We start from the raw sequence: 13,580 nt of genomic DNA on the forward strand, positions 1-13,580 counted from the left end.
ATTTGAACCAAGTTGGATTTTAAGCATTTCACAAATGGCTAGAAGTTTGCTTACATAAAATTAAGTGTCTACAACTGCCTCTCTTTCCATACTTTTGAGAATAAAAAATAATGTAAAGACCAGAGACAACAATTTTGGTCGGGACAAAGGGTTGAAAGGAAGTTTATTTATGCTATTTCTTTGCTTTCATGTTGAAAGATTTTTTTTATTTTTTTGGTTTTTTTTTTACTTTTTTTGTTTTTGTTTTGTTTTTTTAAAAGAGCTCCTATAAACATAGGCAGGTAACTTTAAAAATCAATTTTGAAATATGGCTCATATTATATAGGCAAGTAACTTTACAAAATCTATCTAGAAAAAACTCAATTAATAATTTTATATCATTTATATTTTTTATAATTTAATTATAATATTTAATAATTATATTCTAATATAATTATATATTAAATTATCATTATATTAATTATAATTTATAAAATATATTAATTAATAATATATATAATTATCCTATTAATTATAAACATTATTCTAATTATATAAATATAATTTAATCAATATATAATTTAAATATTATATATTAATATATAATCTATAATATATAATTCATATAATAATTCATTATAAATACTTAATATATAAAATATATTATTAATAATATCATATAATTATAAATTTAAATATATAATATTATTTAATTAATTATATTAATATACATATTATAATATATAATAAATATAAATATATATTATAATTTTATTTAATATAATTTTATATTATATATTATAATATTATTATTATTTTTATTTATAATTTAAATTTATATATAATTTAATATATCTCTAATATATATAAATTACTATAATTTATAATATCTATACTATCAACATATAATAATAAATAAATATTAATATAAATAAATTTATAATATACTATATAAAATAGGCATCAAAATTTTAAAAATTTATTTGAAAAATGGCTCCTATAAAATAGGCATCAAACTTTAAAAAAAAATCTGTCTGGAAAAGGCTTCTATCAAATAGGCATCAAACTTTTTAGAAAAATGTCTAGAAAAAAGCTTTTATAAAATAGGTATCAAACTTTAAAAAAAAAATCTGGAAAAGGGCTCATATCAAATAGGCATCAAACTTTAGAAAATCTCTATTTGATGCCAACTAATCTAGGCTTAATCCTCCTTGGTGCAAACTAAACTGGCTTAATTCTCCATAGGTGCCATCTAATCAAGACTTAATTTTCCTCAGTGCCAACTAAACTAGGCTTGATTCTCTTCAATGCCAACTAATTTGGATTATTTCTTCTTAGTGCCAACTAAACTGAGGTTAATATTCTTCAGTGCTAGCTAAATTATGCTTAATTCTCTTTGTGCCAACTAACTAGGCTTAATTCTCATCTTTAGTGCCAACTAAACTAGGCTTAATTCTTCTTGTACCAGTTAGATCCGGTTTAATTCTCTTCAGACTAGCTAAACTAGGCTTAATTCTCCTTAGTTTCAAAATTTCTTGACATTCATTCTTTTTAAAAACTCAACTTGTTCTCATATCTCATATTTTCATTCACTTTTTCAACAACTCCTTTTCTTTATAGGTCCTCATTTTTCTTTTCTTTTTCTCATTTTTTTTTTGGTTTTTTATGGGTTTTTAGGAGCTCTTATAAACATAGGCAAGTGACTTTAAAAATCAATTTTGAAAAGGGTGTATCTGGTCTCGAAAAAGTTTAAAAAGTCTCATTTTGGAAAGTTGAGTGATATAGGAAGCTCTAAGATGGGTTTTGATCTTCTTTAAAGGGTTTTTTCTCATCTTTAGTTTTTTGTTCTTTGTTCTTTTTTTTTTTTTTCCAACAATGCATTTTGGACTTAATTGTGAAAACTAGAAGACAAACCATCATTTCTTGAAATATTTTTTCATTTTTCCACAACATCAATTATTCCATAGAAAAACCTTGTTCTTTCTTGAATTCAAACAGGCCTAAAGATTCTCACATGATTCGATACTTTTTCTTGTACACCAAACATGGGTTTTTTTCTTCATAAAAATGCATGATTGGCTATTAAAATTTTTCAAAATGGTTAACAAAGCATGCCCCACATAATTAAATTCCATAATCACACAGAAACAAAATCTCTAAACAAATGTGACTTTAAGAGACTCTTAGTAATTAGTTGTCTTTATTAAAAATGAAAGAGGTGAAAATTTTGTTTTCAGCTAGATTGGATGTTAAAGGCTTTGGTTTATTCAAAAAAACTTTATTACTTGAAAGGGATAAAAGGGGTGTACACTTTTTAATGCAGACTCACAGATGAAACATAAGTTTTTCTAAAAAGATGAATCCTTTGAAAATCCAACATGTTTAACACTTTTCTTTAGCATTCAAATGTGGCATTTGATAGATATCAAGGTCAATTGTGGTGGGCTCAAAGTTTTGGAAACTCATTTAAGGATGAGAAAAAAATGCTCAAATTTTCAAAATCAATATCTTTTTATGCATTTTAAGCTTTTAGTTCCTTCAAAATGACAGGAGTTACCTTTGGTTAACATCTATTTTACTTAAGCTTTTAGGCTTTCCAAGTTCACTCTAGACTGCCTTTTTACAAGGTTTTCACCCTAGAGCCACATTCATTTTTTTTTTTATTATCACACCAAGTACTCAAGAATTCAAACTTATCCAAAATAGGTTAAAGGTTTAAGCGAGTAATTTGGGAATAAAAAAAGACTAAAATAGGTTTATAGGTTTTGCCATCATTCCTCAAAGAGAAACTCTTTAATTTCAAGCATCTTTGCTTTATTGGGATGTAACATAGGCCAAAGTTCGGGGTTGCCAAAGAAAAGGATAAATAGGCCTAAAATAACTGTTTAAGAAGATTTTAAACCAAGGATCATCAATTTTTTTATTTGAAGTATTCAATTTAGGGCATATGTCCTTTTCATTTTTTTCATGCCTTCCACTAATCATTCATTTTTTCTTTTTTCTCCTTTTTTAAAATTTTTCCCTTTTTTTTTCTTTATTGTTTATTTTATTTTTATGTCCTCTCTTTTTTTTTCTTTCTTTCATTTTCTTTCCCTTTCCTTATTTTCTCTTTTTTTCACCTTTCTTTTTTTTTTTCTTTGAGTGAATTCAAAACTTTGGAAACTTTTTATTAGACATCTGCCTTTAGCAAATAAGGTCTTTTCCTTGGACTTCACAATACTTAACCCTTAGATGTATCATTTTTCCCCCAGTGTTGAAGGTGATTATTGGTTAGAGTTCATTTTAAAAGAGTTTTCATCAGGCTCAAAGGGTAACGAGGGATAAATTTTTATATTTGTGAAGGAATAATGAAAGATAGTCATTTATTATCTTAAGCATAAGTCCCTCAAATTTAAAAAGTAATTCTTTTCAGGAAAAAAGGGTTTGGAGGAGTTTTTTTTTCTTTTTTATGAAATCTTTGGTTTTCTCTAATTGGATTTTTTTTCATGAATTTGTTGAAACATTTTTATTTTTGGATTTATTTGAATATCTCAGGTGCTTGATGTTATAACCAAATTTTTTTCTCATTTTTTCCTTTTTTTTCTTTTTTTCTTCTTTTTTTTTTCTTTTTTACTTTGCATGTCCCCCACCACCATTCAAGAAAAATGTCTTTTTTTGGCAATCCACTTCTATTGAAGTTTAAAATGAGAAAAAAAGTTGATGTGGAATTAACTCGTTTGAGGTGTCAAGGAATCACTGTCATCACAATTTCAGTTGTGTTAAAGGCAATGAAGTTTTTCTTTGTGGAAAATGTGTCCCAAAATATTGGATAAGGACAATTTTTAGGTAGAGAACACGAAAGTTTGTATGTTTATAAACATTGAAAAAAGATCTAGGTGGCTTTGGCTTTTGGAAATTTTGAAGCTATAGCGTAGCTTTGACATTTATCGAATTACCATAGCCAAATTCTTAAGAAAAATGTTGTGTTTACCTCACCTTCTTGGAATCTAATTTTTTTTTTTTTTTGTGATTTTGAAATTGGCTATCTCATTGTTCATTGCCTTAGAAAATAATACCACTATATTATCAAGCGAAGGCAAAGTTCAAGAAATCAAGTTTATACCTTTTAAGGGGTTATGATTGATGAGTGAAATCAGCTAATTTGAAAAAGATGTTAAAGTATTTGATGAGTTCTGTTTCTAATAGTGAATGCCAACTCCTTCAAGACTCATTTCATCTTTTATTGCAATGGAAAACTTTCTTTTCCTTTTCTTTTTCAAGGCATTTTCTTCCTCTTCTTGCTTTTTTTATGACTTTGAAAATTAATTATATGGGATTTTTAATCAAATTCAACAATTTTTTTTTCACAATTTTTTTCTTTCAGGAAAAATCTTAAAAATCCAAATTTTAAAAAAAATTAAAAACCTTAAATGACAACATTCACAAATTCATGAGACAATGCAATGCATCATTATTGAAATTTAAAGTCTATTCATTTAGTGCAAATATTCAAATCGCTTCCAACACTTTCAAAGATATACAAACTTTAAAAACTAAGCCATCCTCAAAACTTTGATCTTTGACTCTCCCATTATTCAACTTATCATAGCTACTAATCCTGATTAAACAAAATTAAGCTCCATTACTCCATGAGTTTCAAAGTAAAAATACCATTCTTGATGAGATTATAAAATTTTCCTTAACTACTTGCATTATTGAATGGCCCATTGCCCCATGTGATAAGCACATTTACCATTGGGATCATAATTCTTTAATAATGGATTTGGAACTATTTTCCTCAGTTTTGGCATCAGATATTGGTTTTTGACAAGCAAAGGCAAGAGATTAAGAATGGGAATGGGTAGCTTTCCATGACCATTTTTCAGTACACTTTGATTTTATCACTGGTTTAGTAGTAACTTTGGGTGCCAATCCAAGAATAAAAATACTACTACCAACAGTCATTTGAGGATTTTCTTGCAAGCTAGTTCGATAAAAATAGGAACTTTAGGAAGCACTATCTATGACTAGGTGAGAATGATAGGGATTGCATAGGGTGAGGCCCTCTAATAATTTCTTTCCAAGTGTTACCATTTGCACATCTATTTTCTTTGGCTAAATAGGTGGTCAAGGAGAAACGAGTTGAACAGATGGTTGAAGATTGTGAAATGGAATAGGTGGTTGGGCACATCGATTCAGATATGGGATTCTCGGAGGTTGTACAAAATTTGGGGGGCCTAATCTTAAGTACTTGGAAATGAGGTTGAAAACAAATATAAGAACAATTCAAATGCAGGTTTAGAATTGAGGTAATTAGTATGGGTTGTATAAAATCTGATAACTCAGTCTTGGAAATCAAACTTTGAGTTCATCATTTATGTCATCAAGTCATTCATCACTTTTATGAGCTTGTTCAAACTCTGATCTTCCCTTAAAACATAATGTGCATCATGATCTTTCTAAGGGATGTTAGATCTAGCAAAAATTGATTGATCTTGATTTGATTGAATTGGAAGAGATGAAGACCCTTAAGGAGCAACAATCTTAACCTTTTCTTCACCCTTAATCATTTCCACCAGTTGGGCAATCTATTGTTTCATTGCATGAAATTCATGCCTAAATCCCTCTTGGTTCAAGTCCAATGCACTAATCTTTGCTTCCAATTGATCTTTCATTTCTATCATACTAATACCCACCAAGATAGACATTTTATTTCGGGACTTAGACCAAAAATTCTATCATTACCTTTATTTAATGAATGCCATAAAATAATTTCTAACTTATATGACACACATAGCATGTTTATGAATATGACAATGATGCCTAAAGAATGTCATGAAATACCAAAATGCCTAAGATAATGGATTTTCACATGTACAAGGCTCAAATGATAAAAATCAAATTACTCAAAATATGCATGCAAGGAATGCAATCTTCTATTGCTAGAGTGGTGGGATATGTTCCCATGGAATACAAGGCATGTTTTTCCAAACCCAACCATTCATGAATTTATATGCATAAAAAGCAATGACATACTATATTAGTGAAATAAATGTAATGTTGTAGGAGTGGTGAGATATGTTCACATGAAGTGCAATTTGTACAATGCATGCTTTAAAAACCCTACCATTCATGAATCCTTATACACGAAATGCAATGACATACTTCATGAGTGATAAGATATATACCACTTGTCTAAAATGCACTAACATGTTATATGCATGAGACATATTTACATGAAATGCAATGCTTGTGTTATGCAAACCTAATAAAATTGATAGTACCTTAATATACATAACGAGATGGAGTGCATCTATTATCTATTGAAATGTTCACGAAATGGAATACAGGTACTATCTATTAAGATGTACATGAAATTGAATGCATGTATTATCTATCAGGATGTGCATGAGATGGGGTACATGTATTATCTTGCTATTTCTAATCATAATAAAAATGCATGAAAGAATGAAATATGAAATATGAAACAACATTCAAACTCAAAGCCTTTTTTTTAAGGAAGAAAATTTCAAAAAACACATATGAAATGCATTATCTTATTATTTCTAATCATGATAAAAATGTATGAAAGAATGAAATATGAAACATGAAACAACATTCAAACTCAAATCTTTTTTTTTAAAGGAAGAAAAATTCAAAAAACACATATGAAATGCAATCACATAGAATGGCTAGGATTCAAAATTTTTTTCTTTTTCCATTTCTATTTTTTTGTTTTTTGGTTTCTTTAGAACAAGGAAAAATTTAGGAACATAAAAAGAATCACACAAAATTGATTAAGATTCAAAGTTTTTTTTTTCATTTATGACTTTTATTATTAAGCTAATAAACAAATAACTTAAGAAAAACTCTTCATTCTTTTTTTTTTTTTTTTGCCAATTTTGGACACAAATCAAATGAATTAAACTACATGAAAGAAGAAATTTTAATAGAAGTATTTTTTTCTTTTTTTTTTTAACACCAAAGATTGTTTTCTTAAGTTTTTTTCTTTTCCATTTTATTAAAAGAAATAATACAAACTATCAAATTACCAAAAACTCAAACAAGAAAAGTGAAAGGTGCTCCTTTGAGTGAATTATTTAGAATAATTACTATAGAAATGGTGCTGCATGGCTCTACCTAAGGCTGGCACCTAAAAGCTCACTATATGATGGGTTGGGAATTGATGCTTCTAAGGTTCCCAAATTGCTCCTCACCTTATTGTCCATTATAGACTAGTATCCTCACCCATTACAGCCTTTAAGTGGAAAGGGCTCAATTTGAGTAGGAGTGTTTCCCTAACCATTGCAGAGGTTTACACCTCACAAGGGTATAGCTACTTTAATTCCTCCTAATTAAGGTTAAAGCTCGAGTATAGAGCTTATGCATGCAATGCTAATATGAGTGTGTGCTAAGGACCAAACAAACCTTTCACATTTTCCTAAACTACACCTATCCTAAATGCCCCACAAATATTAAGAACAAAATAAATAATAGCAATATATAATAAATGATATAATTAAAATATTCATGAAATGACATGATTAAAATATGCATGAAATGACATAATTAAAAAATGCATGAAATGTAAGACACACACACACTTTTTTTTAAATTTTTTTGAATTTTTGAATTTTTCATTCTTTCATCTTTTTGGGAAAACAAGAAAATTAAAATCAAAACTTTTTTTTTCATATTTTTAAATATTTTTTTTATTTTTTTCTAATTTTTTCTTTTTTTTTCAACATTTCACTTTTTAAGAAAATAAGAAAATCAAAATAAAAAAATTAAGATTAAATACCAATTAGGACCATTAAACCAAAATTAAGGATATCATGCAATCAATATTTATCATAACTCTCTAAATGTATCCCCATTGGAGTCTCCAAGGTATCGTAACACCTTGAGAGACAGAAGCGGGCTAACTCGAAAGTTGGACGAATGAAAAAATTTTGGAAAGCTAGGAATTTAAAATATTTTCAACAAAAAAATACTGAATGAGTCACCACCAATCTTTTTTGGAATGTGATTGGCCACCCAAAAAAAATTGTTCTTTTAATAAAACATTTTAAAACGGGTTTAACAAGTTTTAGAAAAAAGATAAATTTATGGTCTACAAAATCAAAATTGAGTTTGAAAGTCGGTTACTTGTGGGGAATGATTAGTAGCCCCATAACACTTGTCGAAGACAGTACCAATTGATTGCATGCTATCCTTTAATTTTGGTGAAAATGGTCCTATTTTACTTAAAGTTTACTTAAAGTTTAAAATTAATTCCTTTTCTTCTTTTTTTTCCTTTTTTTTTTCTTTTTCCCTTTTTTGTCATTTTATCATTTTAAAACAAAAAAAAATCAAATTTAAACAAAACTTTTTTTTTTAGTTTTGGATCAAAATGAAAATACTTTAAATATCGAAACACTTCTTTCACTCTTTTATAACTAGATAGAGCTTCGAAAATATTCATAATTTAAAGGTGCATAAAAGAGCTAAATCATGGTTTATATATTTTGATGATTTTTAGAATTTTGAAAACCATGATTGTACTTGAGATGTGTGAAATTACCAAAATACCTTTTAAGGGTATTTTTGTAATTTAACCTTTCTAAGGTCAATTTTTCATGAAACTTTTCATATTATAATTTTATAATATTTGATGATTTTTGGTGCATTCAAAATTAGCAGTACCTTGGGAAGTGTGAAATTATGAAAATACACCTTAAGGGTATTTTCGTACTTTGATGTTTTTAAGGTTGGATTTTCACAAAATTTTTAGATTTTAATTCCATAATATTTCATGATTTTTCATGCTTTAAAATCTCAAAAATGAGCATAGAAATATTGATTTCTAAGAAAATGGCCTAAATACCAAAAATTTTGAACTAAGGGCAAATGATCTTTTAACATGGTTTAAGGGCTGTAAAAATCTAATTTTTATAGTGAACAATGTGGACCATTAGATCTTATAAAGAGTCTTGATATAATGGTAAAGGTGGCTCTTTGCAAAGAAAGCAAAGAAGAATTTTGAACCATTAGATGAGTTTCAAATCCAAGGGTTATGGTTGATTTTTGCATGACATATTTTTCTGAGGGAAGGAACCATTCACATTAAAGGAAGGGGGGAAGGAAAAGCTGAAAAAAATAAGTGGAGAAAATAAAAAAAAGATAGAAAACTTGGAAAGCATTTCATTGCATTTTTCTCATCACATTTGCATAGTATTTCATATTTGCTTCTTTATTTTTCTATTTTTCTTGAGAAAATCCTTAGTTCTTTGTGCTTGTAGCTTCAAATTTGATCTAAAAGCTCAACCAACTAATCCATAGCTTGATTTGAGACAAAAGATCAAAGAAATCAATCCACCCTTAAACCATTTGGAGGTTTGGCCAAGCTTGAATCCTCCATTGCCGAACCTCTTTATGGTTCATTTTGATGATTCCCTTGCTTTTAAATGAAGTTCATGATGATTAGATGATGAGTCTACTTGTATCTTGCATGAAATTTGAATAGATATTGATGTATACTTTGTGTTTCATTTGTGTTCTTGTTTATATGATTTTCTTGTTATTTTAGTATACTACATGTTTGATGAAATTTCTTTCGTAATTAAAATCACTTTACATGATGAATATCTTGATGTTGATACATGTTTGAGTTAAGAAAAATGAAAGCATGTTGGGAAAGGCCTTAGGGAGGTTTAGCCAAGGCATTCACATGCTTGGCCAAAACCTCTAAGTTTGATTATAGCTAGAAGTTGTTTGTTCTATCTTTGATTGTTTGTGTTTCCAATATGTTAGATTTAATTTCCATGAATAAAATGTTGCTTTAGTAGTTTGTTTGGTTATTTTATGTTCGGTTACATAAGTTTTCAAAAGAAAAAAAAAAAAACAAGAACAAAATGGTGGAACATTCAAACCAATTTTCCTTTTTTTTTTCTGTTTGATCCATTTTTCTTTTGAATTTTTATGCATTAAATGATTGTGATATTAAGTTTGAAAATACCTTAGCTTGTAATTATTTTTCTAGGTCATGCACTTGGCACATGCATTCATTAATGGGATTTTTGTAATTTACATTTATTTTATGACCATTTCCATAAAACCCAACAAAAATTTTGAAACCCCAATCCTTTAAACCTTAACTCTAAACTCAAACCCTAAACCCCTGACCATAAACCCTAACCTAGACCCTAAACCAACCTAAACCCTAAAATCATTCTTGCATTTGCATTTCATTTTATCGTGTCATCACATGCATTTTTATATTATCATGCATTCATTCTCTATTATTTATATTATATTGTCATCACGCATCTCATGCATTTGTTTTTAAAAAATTAGTTTTCAAAAAAAATATTTTGAAATAAGATAATATCTCAAGTAAATGTAATCATCGAGATCTTATCTAACTATAGGAGGACTTTCGATGATTATTATTTATGAAATGTGTTATCTCAGTTTTCATGAGACAACTTGAAAACCTTTAAATTAGGAATATTTTTTAAGCTTTGCCTAGTTATAGGATAGTAAAAAAAGTATTTCAATGTTTAAAGTATTTTTACTTTGATCAAAAAATAAAAAGAAAAAAAAGAGAAGAAGGTTTTGTTTTAATTCGATTTGTTTTTGTTTAAAAAAAAACAAAAAAAAAGAGAAAAAGAAAAAAAAGGGAATTAATTTTAAATATTAAGCAAAAAATAAGACCATTTTAATCAAAATTAAGAGATAACACGTAATCAATTGGTATTATCTTTGACGAGCACTATGGAGCTGCTAATCCATCTCCATACATAACCAACTCCCAAACTTAACTCTAATTTCATATATCGCAAATTTGTTCTTTTCCTAAAACATTTTCAACCCATTTTGAAATGTTTTATTAAAAAGACAAAAATTTTTGGGTGGCTAACCACACCCTAAAAAAGATTGGTATCAACTTCTTCAGTTTTGTTTTTATCAAAAATATTTTTAATCCCCCATTTGTTCGACTTTCAGGTTAACCTACACCCAGGTTTTGAGACATCGCAACAATGTCTATATTGACTAGGCTCTAATACCACTTGAAGGGAATTATATATCATTACTAGAGTTAAAACAATGAATTTTTTTTTTAAATTGTAATTCCCTAAAGCCAAGATCAATCAATAAGACTATACAAACAACATTTATATACAAGCATGCATAGTTTCAACCAAAAGTATTACCTTGAATGCCAAAAATATTTTGGTTCAATTTGGTGATCTTCCAAATAGATTCCAAGCTAAGAAGCTACATAAGTATTCAACCTTTAATGGTGATGCACATGAACTCTTGTGAAAGAACCTTCTCTAAGGTTTGGAGAATTCAAAGCCACATTATAGCTAGTAAGTGTTTTCAAAACCTCTTGTATTTTTTTTTGTGAGGCTTTTTTTTTTATTACTTGATCTAAGAGGGGATGGCTTGATGTTCTTTTTATAAGGGAAGCACTTAACCACATTAGGTTTAATATGTGGAATGCAAATTTTCACAATTAACCCTATGCATGCTAAATGTACCAAACAAGTGAAACTCTTTTTCTTTTTTTTATTTCCTTTATTTTTCGTCATGCTAAAATCAAATTAAGTCCAACTTAATTTGTCCCAATTTTAATCCTTCACAATTGTCCTATTGTGTGTGACCTATAGGTTCTTTAGCATGTTGGCAATAAATTAAGCATTGTAAGCCTTAATGTTCTGCTATGGATGAAACAAACTTTTTGTCTTCATCATGAATTCTCCAATTAGCCAATTTTATGTTTATAGATCATGATCAATGTTAGCTTTATTGCCATGGCCCCCAATTGCTAAAGAAAAGTTAATATGGCTTGATAACCTATCCGTGAATGATCTTAGTGTATAATTAATATCCTTTCATCACATATTATCTTGGTTTGAACATTGAATATGGTTTAGTGTCTACTCAATCTTGTTCAACCATGTTAAGTCTTGTCCTTAACATTAACTCACAAATAAGTTTTAGAACAATTCTAAAATCTTATTTCACATTGGCCAAAGATTTTTCAAGTTAATTCAACAAGACTTGTTGAAATACTCTCTTGATCACACAAGGTGATGAATCCCATCTTGATTACTTCTTGCATCTTCATATGCCTTATGTTATACCCATCAATACTTGACTGGAACATTCTTGGTTAGAAACATAAGTAAAGTCAAAGTATAACATTCATCATATGAGATCATAAATAATCTCAAGTCAAAGGATCACTTATATGACCAACACATGAGAATATAACTATAGACTCTATATGACCTACCATATACCATTCTTATATGGGGTTATGTTCAAGTAACTTTTTCTTGTAACAAACACCCATATGTTAGCTCAAGTTTACCCAAACTTCAACCTATGAGATCAATTGCTTACTTTATAAGTAACAGTATAACCATGTGCTAGTCTCAACAACTTTTGTCAATATCTTTTTATTGATAAAGCATCAACTAGGAATAATTTTGAAACATATAGCTTTATGCAATGATGATCTCATAATTATAATCTCATTGTAATTCTCTTGCAAAGCTTTATTTATATTTCAAGAATTTTATTATATAAGCATCAACATTGAAATATATGCATACAAGCTCAATGATAAATAACTAAGACCTTTATAAGATATCAAATATCAAAGTATTACAAATATGATTATATCTTAGCCAAAATATAATTTGACTTGAAGGGCAATTGTCATCACCCTTATGGATTTCTTTGAGGACCTAGTTTGCCTCCCTTAATCTACACATCTTAGGTAAGGTAAACTGATGGATCTTTTGTACAATTTCCCATTGATCATGGTGTACCGAAAAGCTTTCCTCATTAGAGCAGCTCATATTTTGTCTTTGGGTAATTCACCAATCATCAAGGAAGCTCTGATTGGGGTTATCCATGACTATTTCACCTTAGATTAGCTGACCAACTTTTCATCAATATTTTTCTTTGTTAGCTCTTCCACTAGGACATAAGCTGAAATATCAGTTGCTATTCTGGATGCCAGTTAAGGCAATGAGTTAGCTAAAGTATTCTCGGTATTTTTTTTACCTCAGCCTTGAAAAATATAGCCAAGTGTGCCAATGCCTTGTCCAAATATTTCTTTATTCCTTTTTTTTAAGCCCTAAATTCTCCACTAATCTAGCCAACGAGTAGTTGTGAATCACTATACACAATGTTTTTTACATTCAAGTCGATAGTTAACCTTAGGCTAACAATCAATGCTTTATATTCAACCTCGTTATTCTAAGTTGTGAATCCAAATTTTAATGTATATTGAATCTGTAAATTTTCTAGGCTAATCAGAATTAGGCCAGCTCTACTTCTTTGATTGGTAGCTAGCACATCAACAAAATATTTTCACATTTCTTCATCTTTTAGCTCATCAACTTCTCTAGGCTTTTTGTGGGATTTAGTCAAGGTACATTCAATAACAAAATATGCTAGTACTTGTGATTTAAGAGTTGACCTAGCTAAAATATGCAAGTTGTATTCATTGAGCTCCATTATCCATTTGATCAATTTTCTTGACAACTCAAGCTTTTGTAAAATCTACCTAAGTGGTTAGTCAGTCAAAACATTAATTATGTGAGCTTGAAAGTACAACCTAA

Source organism: Durio zibethinus, chromosome 5 (assembly GCF_047325235.1).
Source record: "Durio zibethinus cultivar Kanyao isolate XHJ-2024 chromosome 5, ASM4732523v1, whole genome shotgun sequence".
Taxonomy (NCBI): domain Eukaryota; kingdom Viridiplantae; phylum Streptophyta; class Magnoliopsida; order Malvales; family Malvaceae; genus Durio; species Durio zibethinus.